The sequence below is a fragment of the Grammomys surdaster genome, unplaced genomic scaffold (genome assembly GCF_004785775.1).
Source record: "Grammomys surdaster isolate TR1022 unplaced genomic scaffold, NIH_TR_1.0 171, whole genome shotgun sequence".
Lineage (NCBI taxonomy): Eukaryota > Metazoa > Chordata > Mammalia > Rodentia > Muridae > Grammomys > Grammomys surdaster.
Genome location: NW_021604619.1, coordinates 6654992 through 6673217, shown reverse-complemented (window position 1 = coordinate 6673217; position 18226 = coordinate 6654992).

Here is an 18226-nt window from a genome sequence, read left to right as displayed (position 1 = left end):
TTGAGGCATGATTAAAAGTGACCTGACATTTGGGAGGCAATTATCTCACAAACTTAATTTTCAACTAATTCAAATTTTACAAAATATCATAACCACCAAATCTAGCCGAATAATGATGATTAAATTAAGACTAACTTTAAAAAGCATTTTTCATTTTTTTATAAACAAGCACAATTTATTTGTGATCACTCCGCCATTCATTTTCTGAATCATTTAAGAAAATGTCCTATTACTATTCTTTAATCAATATTTAGCTTGTTTCTAGCTATCAGCCCCCAAATACACAAGTAATCAGCAAAACATATTTATATTCTAAGAAAGTGTTCTCAATGCAAAACAGCTAATCTTATGGGCTTTATATTTTTAAAACTAAATTAGCATAATCCAATTAAATCTATGAAGCTTAATTTAAAAAGTACTAAAGTTCAGGGCAAATGTAAATATTAAGAATTATGTACGCCTTAAGAACTGTTAATAGTGCAACAAATGTATATTTTTGTAAATGAAGATTCTTGTTATTTTTAATTTTTTGAAAAATAGTTTATTATTTGATGTGCTTTGCTTGAATGTATATTTTGTACCAAATGTGTGCCCTGTTCTCACAGAAGACAGTAGAGTGCACTCGATTCCCAGGAACTTCATATCGTTTTTGAGCTCCAATGTGCGTATTGGAAATCAAACTTGGGCCTTTAGGAAGAGTAGCCAACGCTTTTTAATAACTAAACTGTCTCTCCACTGGCTTCCTTTTAATTTGGAGTATTTATCTTATGTTTAATTAAGTGTATGTACGTGAATGTTTGTCTGAGAACATATGCATGTGAGTCCAGTCTACTCAGATGATAGACGAAGGTAAACAAATCCCCCGGAGCTGCAAATAGAGGGCTTTATGAGCTGCCCAGTGTGGGTGCTGGGAACTACACTATAGCTTTATTCTGGTTCATAAATCTACAAATATTCTTAACTATTGAGACATCTTTTTAGACCCTGATGGGAGCTCGTCACTCCACCCTTTTTTTCATTAACTTGTGTATTTATTCACTTTATGTGCCAATGTCTGTCCCCCTCTTCCCTTTCCCCCATCACATGGCTCCTCCCACCACTTGCCCCTTCGTTTCTCTGAGAATGGGGAGGCCCTCCTGGGTATCACCTCACTAGGTTCATCAGGTCATTGCAGAACTAGATTCATCCTCTCCCTCTGCAGCCAAACATGGCAGTCCAGTTAGGGAAATGTGATCCACAGGCAGGCATTAGATTCACAGTCATTCCCCATTCAAGGTGAGTGAAGCAACCCAGACTCAAAAGGACCTGAATGGTATGTACTCACTTATAAGGAGATATTAACCATAAAATACAGGATTCTCATGCTACAGTTCGTAGAACCAACAAGCTAAACAAGAAGGCAGGTCCAAGCGAGGATGCTTGAATCTCAGTTAGAATGGGGGATAAAATAGTCATAGAAAGCAGACAGAGAGAGGGAATTGGATGGGAGAGGGGATGGGGAAGGGAGTGGGGGTGAGGGGTTAAAAGGATCGGGTACAGAGAGAGCAAGGGAGAGAGAATGGAAATAGACATGGGGTGGCATCTCTATGCCAAAGATCTGAATTAAGGGACAGCTAGCTATTTCACCCTAGGGTGACTCTAGTTGAGACTCCTAGCAGTGGAGAATATGGTACCTTGAAGTAGGCAATGCCTGTAGCTAAACAAGACTCTCAATGGAGTGTAAGTATTCTGAATACATTTTGAATTAAATGAAACATACAACAAATTTTCAAAGCTCTGGCAAATATCAATGATGAAATATGTGATAGGTGTGAAAGACCACCACTGATTAATTCTTCCTCTCCTATTTATATGTAAGTCTTTATTGTTTAATATTGATAATAAAGAAGTAGCCCAATGTCATCCTAAATTCATTTCGATAACAAAATGAAAAAATCTAGATAACAGAAATAGTCTAATTTTGCAGTATATTTGGATGCCATTTAAACATTAGTTGGCAAAATTTGTAAAGTAAAAATAATTAAAGACTGACAATCTGCTTGGTTTTACTCAGCAAAGTTCTCAGAACAAAATGAATTATAGGACTACCCTGTATTTATAAGGAGAGAAGGTAAATTTGTATAATTTTAGGTTTAAACAGGTTTTTTTCTATTCCTGTCATAAATTTGGAAATTGAACTGTGCTTATCACTGTCATGCAGATATAGTGGAATCCTTCTTCCCCTCCCCAGTGATGTGGGGGATGAATCACTGCAGTTCCTGAGATGTCTGTTAGATAGTAAATCACTGATGTCAGCTGCCAAGGCAACTCACTTAACTCAAGACAGGAAAACTTGGCTTTATATTCCTTTTGTGTATTTTTTGTTTCTTGTATCAGTTCTGGCCAAACTACTTGCTTGTGAAAAATGATGAGCACTGTTTAATGGGCTGGATTTCTTTTGTGGGTCCTGAAATTTATTTACCCACCACCACCTAAACTACAAGTTATAGAAGCATATTATCTATCTTGAGCTTAAAACATTAGATCTCGAAAAGCATCATGGAACTACAAATTACTATTTTTATGTTTGTTTGGTTAGTTTAGTCTAGTTTGTAGAATAACTCTAATATATATGATAATTTGGTTCAAAATAGTTGATAGAATTAATGTTACATTAAGATAATAAGAATGAATTTCACAGTTAAATTTTCACATTGCCTATTTCCTGGGAAAATGCACAGATTGCTATTGCTTAGAATAACTTCATTCCCAGAGGAAAATCATTTGCACAGTATATGTCCATTATACTTGCTTTACACTGAATCTAAGGAAATAAATCTCTTGATCACTAGTTTCCAAACTTCTTAAGGCTGTGACCCTTTAATAAAGTTTCTTGTGTTGTGGTGACCCACAACCATGAAATTATTTTCTTGTTACTCCAAAACTATAATTTTGTTAGTTACAAACCATAATATAAATATCTGACATACAGAATATCCGATATGCAACGGCCCAAGGAGTCATGACTCAGGTTGAGAATCACTGTTCTTGTGTTTTTACTCACAAGCTGCATATGCATAAACATATATGGATAGATTATCAAGATGGTTGTCTTTGAGATCAACTCTTCTTCGATTTCAATATTGTCAGATATTAAGTTTTAAATAATTGATTTAAAATGTATTATCTTAGATAATAATATGGATATTAATATCACTAACTTTATCACTTTATAATCCAGATATGAATAAAAAGTTTCTTCTCATTGATTGTATTATGAACATGGCCATAGGAATCATCTCCAATCAGACTCACCACTTCTCTTCTTTGATACAGGTCAAAAATTCTGAACACGATAGTTTATCAAACATTTATTAACACAGTGGCTACAGCTAACAGTGACAAAGAATAACTTTCAGATAAATGTAACAAATAAAATAACTTTAATAAGGCCATTGCAATACACAAAAAGATAGCAAAGTATTATCAGAAAAAGCAAAGCAGGAGGACATCCCTGTGTGGGGATGTGCCTTAGCAAAGCCTGTGAGATGAGTTGGGCCCACTGTGTGACTCCAGAAATTGAAAAGTACATGTTTTTCCCAGATTTATGGCATCTAAGTTTGTTACCTGGGAGACCAGGATATCCAAAGGGTACTTTCTTCTGTAACAGTATTTCTTTCATGACAATGACTCATAAGTTCTTAAGATATTCTGAGACTACAAAGCTGGATGAAAGTTCTCAGGAATATTTAATCTCAAAGGAGCAGAGACAGAACCTACAACTACAACTTTTCTAATGAAAACCTTTAAAGAGTTCTTGGATTAGAATGTGCTACAAACAGTTCTAGCATTCAGTCAAGCCGAGAGAAACTTTAAGCTAACTTGCTTATGTATTAAAAAAAAAAAAAAGAATATTGAGGCATATTGAAATGTGTCCTGACATTTGGAGAGCAATTATCTCACAAGCACTTAATTTTTAACTAATTCAAATTTTGTAAAATATTATAAGCTCCAAAATCAGAATTTATTTTACTTTTTTTCAAATCACTAGAAAATTGGAAAGTGGGTATTTGGTTTTCAATAAAGTACTACTAAATAAAGAAATAAATTAGTCATTCTTGTTTTGGTATGATAAACATCAAATCTACAGTTATCAGTTATTTCCCCGAAAAATGGCATAGCCTTTTGTTACACACACACACACACACACACACACACACACACACACACATATAAAATTTATATATTACAAAATATATTACTGAATAGTTACCATAGTATTATACAACATAGTCAAATAAGGTAAAATAATTTGAAAACACAATTAATAGTGAGAAAAGAGAATACAAACAGATTAAGTATACTGAAGAATTTGTGAATAATACTTAACATCTAATCCTGTTTTACAAGCCAATAGTTTACATTGCTGTTTTCCTTTTAATTATTTATTTTCTAGAAATGTTGTTATGTTTATTTATTTTGTCTGACTGTACCTGTGTGCATACAGGTTGGCTTATATGTATCAGTTAAAGGGTATCTGTGGATATCTGTTTGTTTCTTCCAAGATGTGGTCCCCTGGGCCACAAGTTTACCTCTAATAAAACTTATATCACACTCCTTAGTACCTTTATTAACTCCAATAATACCTACAGAAGTCTCAGGATGGTAGTGCTTTCATATTTATAGGTAAAAACTAAAGTACAGAAAAGTAAATGCCCTGAAGTTGCAAACACTAAAGTATAAGTTTTAGATTGTATTCAAATGTGGCTCAGTCTGCTGCTTGATTCCCCTTTCTTCCCAAAATTCTAGCTAAGACGATGATATATCTCTGCCTTACTCAAAGGTCTCTATTGTCTTGAAGCACACATAAATCCTTTCCTGCCTCTGGTGGGTCATATAACCAAGTGCTGCTACTGAGAGAGCTTATGCTCCAACTCTCTTGCTCTGTGTATGTGCTGTGAGCCTTTCTCAAGGGTCAATCATGTGATTTCCCTAGCTGCTCAACTTCCAACCCCTCCCTTCATCACAGCTGCCCCTTCCCCCTATACTTTCCCTTCCCTCATCTAATCACAGTATGTAAATATGTATTTGCTGATCTTTATTTATTTTCTCCATGCTCTGTTCTCCAAAAATCAGCTACCATATTACCCATGTCTCTCTTGTGTTCAGCATTATAGGACGTCAGTAAATGCTTATTAATGAGTGAAATATGACCAATTCAAAGAAAAGTCACAAATTAAGTATATATATATATCTCCACACTTTATGTAAAGTCTTCAACCTTGATGTCTTGTTTTCTGTTTGGTTACAACTAATAGGATGCCTTGAGGTCATCCTTGGTAGTGAGCTTTTCACTTGGTTTATTATTACCCACTCTCAATTTCATTTCCCAAACTGCGGCTTTGCGGCAGGATAATTCCACATTCAGTCACCTTAGTATGGCCTTAGATGTGGCGTACAGAGTAGCTTCATGTGATGGGCTCCTGTCCCTGATGCTGTGAAGTACAGGGCAACACTGATGGAGAGCTGCTGTTCTCATCAAGCATTGATTTGCGATACCTGCCTTTTATCTCTCACTACTTGCGCAAGCACTGGACTTGGGAGATGCTGCCTCCTGCCTCATTTATGTGCTGTCTTCTAACCCCCAGCTCCAATCACTTCACTGAACTAGCAGCTATTGGGTTTGCTGCTTTTGTTTCTTCTCTAGAATCAGAAGCCAAACAGACAAATAAAACATAAAAAATACCTTTTTATTCCTGTACCAAAACCTGGATCAGTTAAATAATTCATTCCAGACAATAACTCACTGTAGCACAGGGTTGTTCTACAGATCTTTTGTTCTTCTTTTCTAGGGGATTGACATGAAATAGATTGGTGCTCGTGCTCTTGTTTCCCAATGGAGAAAATCTTGAACAATAAGAACAAAACATCAGTCTAGGTTAGCAGGCCCCTGGTTGGACACCTATATTGCTATATTTTCTTTGTTGTTGTTGCTTATCATGGATGTTTGTAATTTAAAGATCCCTTCTCTTCCTAAATATTTGCTTCACAATCAATGAACAGGTATCATGGGATAATCTGCTGATAATCAGAGCCTAGACATGGACCTATAAAAACTTTCTGAATTAAATCTAAAGAATGAAAAACAAAGACAATGAATTAAGTCAGTCTATACACACATAATGACAACATAATCTGAGAAAATAAGTGCACCTTGTACAATGATAAAGCAGTGGATGCAATAAAATTATATAAAATAGAAGAGATCAATATCATAGTTGTTTTTTACCTTACATCATCATGACAAAAAGTGTGAAATGATTTTTATTGTGAGTTAAAATTGTGATACTCAGTAAACCAGTAAGTCACACAGTCTACTTGCCTCTGGCTTGCTAGCTTTGCGGCATTAGCAAAAACCGTGAGTCCTATAAGGTCTAAATTGAAATCACTATGCTGTGCACTGAAGGGTGAGAAGGAATAGCACAGTTTTGCCAAAAGATTAGAGCTATAATTATTAATCAAGGAATGAGTTACATCAATGCAAATGTCTCTGTGAGGCTTCCAGAAGAAAACATCATCTTGCTAACATTATGCTGAATGTCTTAGGGTTTTACTGCTGCGAAGAGGCACCATGACCATGACAACTCTTATAAGGACAACACTTAATTGAGGCTGGCTTAAAAGTTAAGAGGTTCAGTCCATTATCATCAAGGTGGGAGCATGGCAGTGTCCAGGGAGACATGGTGCAGGAGGAGCTGAGAGCTCTACATCTTCATCTGAATACTGATAGGAGAAGATTGAGACCGGGCAGCAAGGATGAGGGTCTTAAAGCTCATGCTCACAGTGACACACCTACTCCAACAGGGCCACACCTCCTAATAGTCCCTGGGCTGACCCTATACTAATGTCATTATATGTCAAAAGATGATGTTGTTTATGCCTGTTTGTGCTAGTAGTCATTGCTATTATTCTAAGCATTATCATTTAATCTGAAGGCTGAGTGACAATGTCTATATTCCCCAAAAAAATCCCCCAAAAACCAAAAAACAAAAACATGCCTTCCTTGAACTGGAGACACAAGTATTACAATAAACATTTCGACATCACTGATTCCATATAGGGCACAGATACACAAACATCAAGGTCCTATGAAATCCAGAGCTAACAGACTTAGCATAATTTTTACTTCCGAAGGAGATACTATTTGAATATGATTGTAAATAATGATGTTGCCAACATAAATAAAGAGATGATGGGTCTTCCATAGAAGTAAGTAACATAAGCAGATACAATTGATATTTTGTAATTATCTTCCACTGCTAGTGTAGTTTTGCAGGTATTGGAAAGTCATCAACCAGGCTGAGTGAAGACTTTCTAGCATGGCTCTACTGGAGTCATTCAAAGTTTTACTAGTTTCCCCTTACAGACCTAAGGTAAACAAGCACAATAAACTCAGTTTAAAAGTTTGATATTTGGTGAAAGTCATAATTTGGGTGGTCACCAAGTGGTATAAAGACTGGGTAGGCTTTATTTAAGGCTCCCAAGAGAAAAAACATCATCAACATACATAGAGTTAAGTATCATTGACTCGAAAATCAGAAGAAACATGGAGCAAAAATCAAGGCCATATTGTCAAAGCACTGTCATAAGTCAGACTTCAATAACAATATACTAATTGACCTTGAGGATTGATCCAGAAATGTTTTGAGAAATACTTTTGGGGAAACCAGAGTCTAGGAAGTCACAGATTAGGATACTAAATAATTTACACATTGAATAAAAACATGATTCCTGGTTAATTTTTGTTTGCTCAGATAATTTTTGTTTAGGGGGTTGCTGTTTGTTCATGATGGGGTTTCATACTCTAGCTCGGGTTGCTTTGAAGTCTATTATAATATAGCCCGCAGTGCATGTATATTTGTGAGATTCTTGCTTCAGGTTCCCTGGTGTTGTGATTTTACATGTGTAACAACAGGTTTGTCATCTGGTTTACCTTGTAATCACTCTACTGCATTAGTGGGAGCAAGGAATGGAAAGAGGAAGAAAGGGAACAGTGGCAGACTCTCTCTCTCTCTCTCTCTCTCTCTCTCTCTCTCTCTCTCCCTCTCTCTCTGTCTCTCTCTCTCTCAAACACACACACACACACACTAACAGGCACACACAAACACATGGAAGAGAAAGAGATCATATAGTACATGAATCTTGTTACCAATAGTTTACTATAGTGTCTTATTTTATTCCCAAAGGCCTCCATTTCCGAATCATATCCCTTGGAGTTAAACTTCAAAATATTATCTACGGTTGTTAGGGGTACATGTTCTCTCCCTAGAGGGAATAGAGATGAAAATAATCAATTACATGTAGAATGATTAAATCACAAACAAATTGTTCTGTTATAAATCTAAGTCTGAACAGCATCATTGGAAATAGCACTAGAAAGGAAACCAAACACAACGTAATAAATGGAAAGTATTTGTCAGAAAAACTATGATGCAAGTACTTTGTAAAGGCTGTCAGATATCATCCACGTGAATCTTTAGTTTGTGATTTAGATACTAGCTATTCTACAAATATAGTGCATTCTAAGTATGGTGAGCAGAAATTTAAAGTGCTTGATTCTCAGCTTTTCTTCTTTATGCAGGAGACATTAGTGCACATATGTCTGAAATCAAGAAAAAAAAGTTAAGACTGGATGTATATTTAAAAACCTTTCAGAGATAAAATAAGGCCCACAGAATGGACTTTCACAATAACTTTACAGGAAGAGAAAGGGATTAGACAGGATCAAACATAGAAGGACACAAGGAAAGACATACTTGATCTCCACAAAGAATGTTGAGAACAGATGCTCAGAAATAGGAGACGGACACTTTGTGAATTGACGATCAAAGAATAAGGGAAACATTAACTTGAAGTTGACATTAAGACTGCCAAGCATACTATAGTACTCCCAAAACTACAGAAGTGAAACACTGTACAATAGAGTTTATGACTGGATAATAATTTATGCAATTGAAAACTGGTTTCAGTGGGTAGTGGAGGTAGACAATGGGGCACAATCAGGTATCTGAGTAACAAGATGAAGGGAAAAGGGGAGATTGAGAGAAGGCATAGGATAAAAGTAATTAATTATGGAGCATGAATAAAAATGCCTTTAACCAGAAAAGTACCAAAGAAAAGTCTTGAATGTGAGAAAGAGTAACTGTACAGAAATTATTTAAGATGAGGCAACACACAGTCCCACAGAGAACAGAAAAGACTGCATCACCAAAACCAATGTACTCTCTAGTGTTCTGGACAAATCTAGACTTTTGACTATTGTTTTGAAAAAGGAACATTGCCAGATGGATTTCCACGGGCTCCATGATTAAGTCCATCTTCTATACCATATTCCTTTTGCTTGTGACAACCCTGTGATAGACCACTGTCCAGGGTGCTGCTCACATATGGAGTCAACTGATATTTCAGAGGCACATCCTTTCACCCCATTCACTTTTGGCAGCAATATTAAATCCTTTTCTTTATCCCACTAGACTATTTCTAGGACTGCATACGTATTCTCAAACATGCTCCCTGTTATGAAGCATCAGAGGTCATTATCACTTGTAGCTACTTCATTGCTTTGTTTAAAAAGAAAGCCAACAGGTAGAATATTCTATTGATTTTCCACATCCCTTTCTCTTGTGGTCCTTGGAACCTTCTCCTTTCAGATTTTGTCACTAAGTTTGTACTGACTGACCCCAATCAGTAAAAGGATTATTAAATAGAAATTGAGAGGAAAGAGATCTGAAATATACAAAATGACATCCTGGAAAGATGGTTTCAAACATCCTATTTTCTATCATTCTTTTTATTTTATTCTTTTCTATGGATTCCAAAAGTGCCCTACACTGTTTTGAAGTTTGCCGGTTCTAGCCTTCTCTTTGTTTAGCCATGATTTCTGTTGTAAATACTGATTGAGCACTTACATTTTTTTTATCCTGTTCTTACTAAGTCACTATCAAGTGGGTAACATTATTATGTTTCTTTCGAGGTAGATACAAGTAATCCTAGAAAAAAATAATACAAATAACTAGTACCAGAATTGAGAATCAAATCCCAGGTCTATGTGATACAACAAAGATACTCTTACTTCTTATTCCATTAAGATCGCACAGTTAACGCTGTAGGTTCAATTATGACTTATATACTTATATTTTCCATATACAATTGCAGTGTCTATTTCTTCATGGAACTTCTGATATCACCATGAATCCGTCACTCAGATATCTACATTATATGCAATCGATATTGAAAAATCAATATTATTCAGTGTTGGGGGGGTAATAATAATTACTACTCCCAAAGTCCACATTCTGTGATATTTCTACGATATTTATAGGATAAGGGGACTTTGAAGGTACACCTAAGCTAAAGGTTCTTGTATTGAGGCTTTTGAGCTATGACTGGTGGATTCAATGTTGTGACAGTTTATTTAAGAAGGATCCAGGAAGATTGGAAACCAGAAGTCCATCAGTCAAGTATCAGAAGTTGCCCTTTCTGGGAATTTACCATAATCCAATGGATATGGATGGCCCATAGAAGGAAGAAATGTAAAGAACAGATTCCCCAAGAACCAATATAAGAAGTGCTCTTCCCATAACGTCTTTCTTTTGGGGTATGAAATTCCAAACATATAAAATTACGGTTTTAAAGTTTAAGTTACAAATGTGATGGTAATTTGTTGTAGCAGCAACATATTACTAACATAAACAGAATAGGTTCATTAGAGTAAGCGAATCATTATTGAAGTTCTAGCATTTTAATATATGCAACTACTTTCCTTCAGACCACCCTTGGAGAATCACAATTTGATAGTGAGTTAACTTGAATAATAGGACTAATAGCTTACAGGCCTTATAGCCAATTTTTATTGATAAGTTAATGTAATTATAATCCATCAAAACAATTAGATTACTCTGATAAAGTTGGAGGAGTTTCCTTAATGGAAACTCGACCACACTAAAAATATGCAAAAAAGTATATGGATCTGTCATTTTAAGAAACTTCAGTAAAAGCTCCTTTCAAGAAGCACCCGAATAAATGGTCTCAAAAGCAAGTAGGCTTTTAGAAAATGCTATTCTGTGTGAACAGGGGGTGCCTCACTTGACACTAGGAAATGGCTTTGCAATTTGATTCAAAATAAGTTGATGATACTCCCTTAAGAAGTAATAGAAATGCCGGAAAAGTCTAGGAGAGATAGATATCTGCTGTGGAATAGGTACAACTGTGTAAAACACTTATTTACACTTCGAAATGAAACAAGGAAAGGCTAGACGATCCCAACATGATGCAAGAGGGAAGAATGGGGTCAAAGATAGCTTCACAGCTTCAAGTAAAATGTTCTCCAGCAATCTTTCCAGGGACACACAGGAAGCTGCTTCATTAGACAAGAAACTCCTTAGAGAAAGATAAACTGTGTGTTGTGTAAATGTGATTTCACAGAAATATTATTTCCCACCATAAAACATTTCTGTATGTATTATTTACTTTACATCCCTATTAGATCTTCTGCTCCATCCTCTCCTCTCAGTCCTTCCCTCTCTCTTCCTCTCCTCTTTCCACTCATCCCTTCTTCCTTTTGTCTAAGTAAAGAGAAGGCATCCCATGAATATCAACCAGCCCTGGGATATCAAATTGCATTAAGACTGTGTTCAGCTTCTTTTATTGAGACTACATAAAGCAGGCAGTTAAGGGAAAGAAATCCAAACACAGACAATATACACAGACACAGCCCCTACTACTGCTGTTAGAAGTCCCACATGAAGACTCAGCTGCATAACTGAAACATATGTGCAGAGGGCCTAGGTCCTTCCCATTATATCCAGTGACTTTTCTGTTTTGCAAGCAAAGTCTTCAACCCAATTAGTCAGAATATCTACCCATACCAGTAGTAAATGGTTTTACTTCTTCCAGTTACGTAAATATATTTGCAAATCTTCTCATGGTTAGTTTCTGTCCTTATATGCCAATGTGAGGTAAGTGATTGTTACAAAGGTCCTCTATTGACAGATTTCATATCCCTAAACCAGTGGGTCATATATGATCTTTGATATTTCTTTCTCTCTTAGCACTTTGATAAGGAGCCAAAGAGTTTCCTCTTCCCAGAGGGTACATTTGTTGAGCTAACTGTAAAGTCTTCCAGAGTAAGGGCAGAGACAACCATGAGCAGCCTTTAGATGTGAGTCTCTGTCCTCAGTTATCACAGATGCAGGCCTGTCCTTTGGCATCCTGTGTCTTAGAACATGTAGAATAGGCTAGTGAATAGGAGTCCTTCCATAAGATTGGAAATATTCCTTGTGTCCTAAGTATAACTACATTGGTATCAGTAACTTATAAATGGTTGCTGAAGAATATCATACTCTCTCCATTCTTGATCTCAGCAGTACATTACTTTAATGCCTTGGGGAAGGAGGTCTCTTTAATTAGTCCAAGGTGCCCTTGAAATGTTTGATAATTGTGTCCAGTGTGATTAACAATCTTTTTGTTCCTGTTAGCTATATGCAGTATCAAGCATGCATATTCAAAGTTTGTCTAAATATTTTGAGGCTTTATAAATATTCACCTATATTGTGTTCCTTATACTTAATAATTTCCTTAAATATTAAATATATATTATATATATAATGTGTGTGTCTTTCTTTTTAATGTTCTTTAATTCAGTGTGCAAGAATACCCTAAACTCAAAATTGGGGGCCTCTTTCCCTCTTCTAATGTCCTGAATATGGAGTGTCCTCCATAACTCAGGAGAAGGTCAAAGAGCATCGACTTGAATCCTTTAAGTATGCCTAGGATATTGAAGACTTGTCCCTAAAAGGGGTAAGAAATTGATGTTAAGTTGAGAATGTATGGAGGGAGATAAGAGACAGAAAGAGGGGATGATCATAATCCTCAATTTTCAATCACATAGGCATCAGCCAGCATAGCATTATTTTTGACATTTACTGGTTATTTCAGGGTGACCCGGGAAGTAGGATCCTTATTTGTACATAAGTCACCTCTGATCATTTTTTCCTTATGAAATAAAGATCCATCTAGAAGATATTATCATAATTAAGATTCCCCTGGGATACCCATTTCTAATTTTCCTCCAGGAGAGTATAGAGGCTATGCTTCTTGGAAGGTAATGATGACAGTTACCTATTTGAAGGTTTTGGAGGATTATTCTGTCCAGTTTTCTGAGAAGGAAGCTGAGTGACGATTTCAAATAAATCTTGTATCTGGTTTGTTTTATTTTTAATGAGACAGGGGAAGTAAAACATGAAGTTCTAGGCAATGGTTTGGCCTTTTCTTTTCTGCGCTTACTGGCCCATCAAGAAGTGTGTCTAGAGCCAATGATAGAAAACACTTAAGAGCAATTTAGTTGGTTTCCATGGAGAAGTTGGAGCGAGCTAAGGGCTTCTTCAGAAATACTGATGGCATTGTTCCTACCATCTAATAATTTCCCATCTTCTCCCCGCTTTGCATCTTTTGCTCCTAGGCTCTTGTCTGCAGTGTTCTGAGTCTTGGTACCTGCTAATTACTCCTCTATTCCAAATACCCTTAGATGTACCATCACTCAAACCAATCATTTGCAATCATATGTTTTGAATGACACTTATAAATCTTAGATTGGCTAGCGTCTGCCTCAACGGGTATGATAACATTTCTCCTTTCAGTTCAGAGCTATCTAATAAAAGTAACAAACAGACAAACAAAAATTAAGTAGATAAATCAGTCAATTAAAAAAATACACGTTTTGGGATCCAGGTGGTCTGCAGGTCCTACCTCAAGCACAAACTCTGATCCACATGTGGCCCTGTGGTTTCAGAAAAACCTAATGCAGGAGATAAAGCCTAGGAGAAATTTCCTCAGGGCCAAACAGGGCAAAAAGAGAAGGAAAGTGCAAAAGAACTCAGATATTAGGCTTACAAAATACTGTATATCTAGCTCTACAAACAATACTGTCTCTAATACTTATCTAAACAATAGATAAACAGAAGTTAAACAATAAGCATTGTTTAGTTTTGAAGTGAAGCAGTGTCTTATGTTTCCACATAATATTACCTTCCTTTCCAAGACCCTGGTATGGCTACATTGATCAGAGCACTCATGGCCAGTACTATTAACAAATACTGGAGAAAGAATGAAAATAAATCAATACATAAACTATTGTATATTGAGGTAGTGTTTCTTCATTTAAATTTCCTAGGTCACACTGTCTAAGAATGGAATATGTAAAAAGAATAAAAATATTCTTATAAATATAAATATAAAAAGAATATAAAGAAGTGTTAGGGACAAAAATTCTTAACAAAAAGAGACCAAGAGGTTTGATGTCTTAGGGTTTCTCTTGCTGTGATAAAACCCCATGACCAAAAAAGCTTGAGGGAATGGACATTCATTTCAGCTTAGAGTTCCACATTACAGTACATGACTGACTGAAATCAGAACAGGGACTCAAATAGGGGAGGAACATGGAGGCAGTCACTGATGGATATAGGACATGAAGAAATGCTTCTTACTTGTTTTCTCCATATAGGTCAATCTTAATGTTTCTTATACCATTCAGAATAAACACCCTGGAGTGCCACCATGTATAGTGAGCTGGGATCTAGCACACCAAAATTCAATCAAGATAATTTACCACATGCAAATTTGTTTGGGGGTATTTTCTTAGAGTCTACCTTCTGTCAAGTTGACATAAAACTAGCCAGTGCAACTGATCCCTTGTCAACTTGGCACACAACCACATCACTATTCAAGAACAGTCTTTTCTTCTTGTCTGTTTCCAAGAGGATATATTAATATTAATGATATGATCTATATAATTTCAACTTTTAAAGGTCCCATAATATTTAAAAATGTCAACAATATAAAATTTCAGTCTCTTAAAATACCCAGTCTATTTCAAAGTTACAAACCTTTTAAAAATATTCCAAAGTGTCTCTAAAATATCCAGTCTCTTTATAGTTCCAGTCTTTAAACTGTATGCTCTTATAAAACCAAATTAGGGTACATAACTTCTTTTTTCTAAGAGAGACCAACCAGGTCATATTGACAATCAGATCAAACAAAGTAAAACTGACAGTCTGTATTATAAAATGTTTAGATCTTGACATCTAGAACCCATATCAGATCTTTAATGTTACAAGGAACTTACCGCAGCACAAAAAGTGTCTCACAGGCTTTGGTCAACTCCACTGAACTCTACAGCTTCTGCTGTCCTTGGCATTTTTATAGTTGTACTTGATTTCCAAAATGCCGGGGTCTCTGCAAATCAACTGCAACTTCACCAGAGGTTCACCCTTGCCTCCTAAAGTATTACTTCCCTGCAACATTGTGCTAAGCCTTAGCTACTTTCCATAGTCCTTCCATGCCTTAAAAACAACTATGACCAAGTGAGACTTAAACCACTTTGGAAATCAGTGTGGCGGTTCCTCAGAAAATTGGACATAGCTTTACCTGAGGATCCAGCTATACCACTCCTAGGCATATACCCAGAAGATGCTCGAACATATAACAAGGACATATGCACAACTATGCTCATAGCAGCCTTATTTATTATGGCCAGGAGCTGGAAAGAACCCAGATGTCCTTCAACTGAGGAATGGATTCAAAAAAATGTGGTATATTTACACAATGGAGTATTACTCAGCTATTAAAAACAATGTATTCGAGAGTTTCCTAGGTAAATGGATGGAACTAGAAATTATCATCCTAAGTGAAGTAAGCCAATCACAAAAGAACACACATGGTATTCACTCACTGATTATTGGATATTAGCCCAGAACCTTGAAATGCCCAAGATGCAACTCACAGGCCACATGAAGCCCATAAAGAAGGAAGACCAAGTGGGGGTGATTCGGTCCTTCTTAGAAGGAGCAACAAAATACTCAAGGGAGCAAATATGGAGACAAAGTGAGGGACAGAAACTGAAGGAGGGACCGTCTGAAGACCATTCCACCTGAGTATCCATCCCATGTGCAGTCACCAAAGGTAGATGCTGATGTGGAAGTCAGGAAGTGCATGCTGATAAGAGCCTGATATGGATGTTTCCTCAGAGGCCTTCAAGAGTCTGACATATTCAGAGGCAGATGCTCACAACTAGCCATTGAACTCATAATAGGGTTCTCAATGGAGGAGTTAGAGTGAAGACTGAAGGAGCTGAAAGGGTTTGTGGCACCATGAGGAGAGCAACAATACCAACCAACCACAGCTCCCTGGGTCTAAACCACAGGCCTGGGAGCACTTAGGGAGGGATCAGGGTTTCAGCTGAATACGTAAGAATGGAGGGCACTGCTGGGCATAGGTGGAAGATGAGATCCTTGACCTCATGAAGGCTGGACGCCCCAGGGGGTGGAAATTTTGAGGGTGGGGAAGTGGGAGTGGGGGGTAGATAGGGGTTACATCCACAGAGAAGAAGGAGGAGGGGTAAGGGGATAGGGGGTTCGCGGGTGGGTGGGGGATGGCGTAAGGGGACAACTTATGAAATGTAAATAAAACATCCAATAAAAACAAATCAGCTTCCACTGAGAGCAGGAGATAGTCTTGGCTGCTTTTGAAATTCAAGTTCTGTGTGGTATCTCTGATAAAACATTTCTCAGAAGTCTTCACCTTGGTCAAATCAGCTTGACATTATTATTGGTTCTGTGAAGTAAGAGTTTCACTTCAATTGTTCACAAATGAAAACAACAATGTCTCTGCTATAGACATTAAGAGACACTTAAAACTTCATCCTGGAACTTCCCAAGCCAGTCCTTTATCATCTGCCATTCCATCAGCATACCTGTATTTCAAGGAATTATAGAACAGCCTTCTGAACTCTAAGATCAAAGATGCACTTTCCAGGTAAAGGTCATGAATCCCTGCAGAATCCTCTTAAAACACATGGTTGGGTCTGTCACAGCATTATGCCACAACTTGGGGTGTCTGTCTTCACTGGGGTTTCTGTTTCTGTGGCAAAACAACATGAATGCCATCCAGAAGGGTTACATTCATTTCATTCCTCTTGGATCACACTGTATCAGTGAGAGAAGTCAGGAGAATAACTCAATACAGGAACCTGCAGGCACGTACCAAAGCAGAGATCACAAAGGAACATGGCTAAGTGCCATTTTCAGCCCATCTTTTTATATAGCTCTTGGGGCCTGGAGCCATGGGGTAGCACTTCACACAATGAGCTGAGGTCTCTCACACCATTCTTTGGTCCAGGAAATGAACTATGAACTTGTTTGCAGGGAGGTTCAAAGGAAGCATTTTCTTAATTAAGGTCTCTTTTTCTAAGATGGCAGTGGTTAGTGTTTAATTCATATAAAAACTAGTCAGGACAGTAGGAAAGTGCAGCAGGGGCAGCTATTAGGGTCAGGTCAAGGTTATAGGAGGCAGAAGTACCAAGTGTGTGAACTTTTAAATTAATTATTTCCCAGAATCCTATAAAGAAATATATCCAAGCTTCATAATCACAAAGAGGTCGACCTGAAATTTTGGAATAGGATGAAGCCTCCTCATTTGGGAGAAATGACTGGATCCTTAACCATCTCTTTGCTCAGGAGTGGTGGTACAAGCACTCCCCCGCCCCCCAGTTTCTTACTATAAAAAAGGGGAAATTAACATTTGTTTGTACAAGTTCCAACCCTTTCATTATCTATCAAGTCTTATTAAGCCCGTTATTCTCCACATTTTCCCAAAGAAAGTAAAGAGCATCTGATAGGATTCAGCTATAGTAGTTATGGCCTTTGGTTATCTTCACGTCATGATGCCACCAGATAATCACAGCCATCCCAGAATCCTCTATTCTAATTTTCAGTAAATAGAAATATAAGAAATCTTATGAAAATGGAAACTGTAAAATTATTAAATGCAAGTCATAGAAGTTAAAATACAACCATAGGGAAGATGAAAATATAATTTGGCTGAAAAAACTCAATCAGGAAGTTGAAGAGGCTGAGCATTTTATGCAAATCCCAGATGAGTCCCCATAGAAGATGGAGGGATATTGAAATTTGGGATGGTCATCAAGAGAAATAGTCAAGTTTGTTCTTTGGGTTGAACAGAACTGTTTAAGTCCAGATAAGTTGGGAAATCAGATGAGAAAGAAAAGGCAGTGCAAGTGTAGATATCTAAACAACAATTCAGTACTTGAACTGATGAGTCACAATCTGAAAGTCAATCCCTGACTTACACACACACACACACACACACACAAACACACACACATATATATATA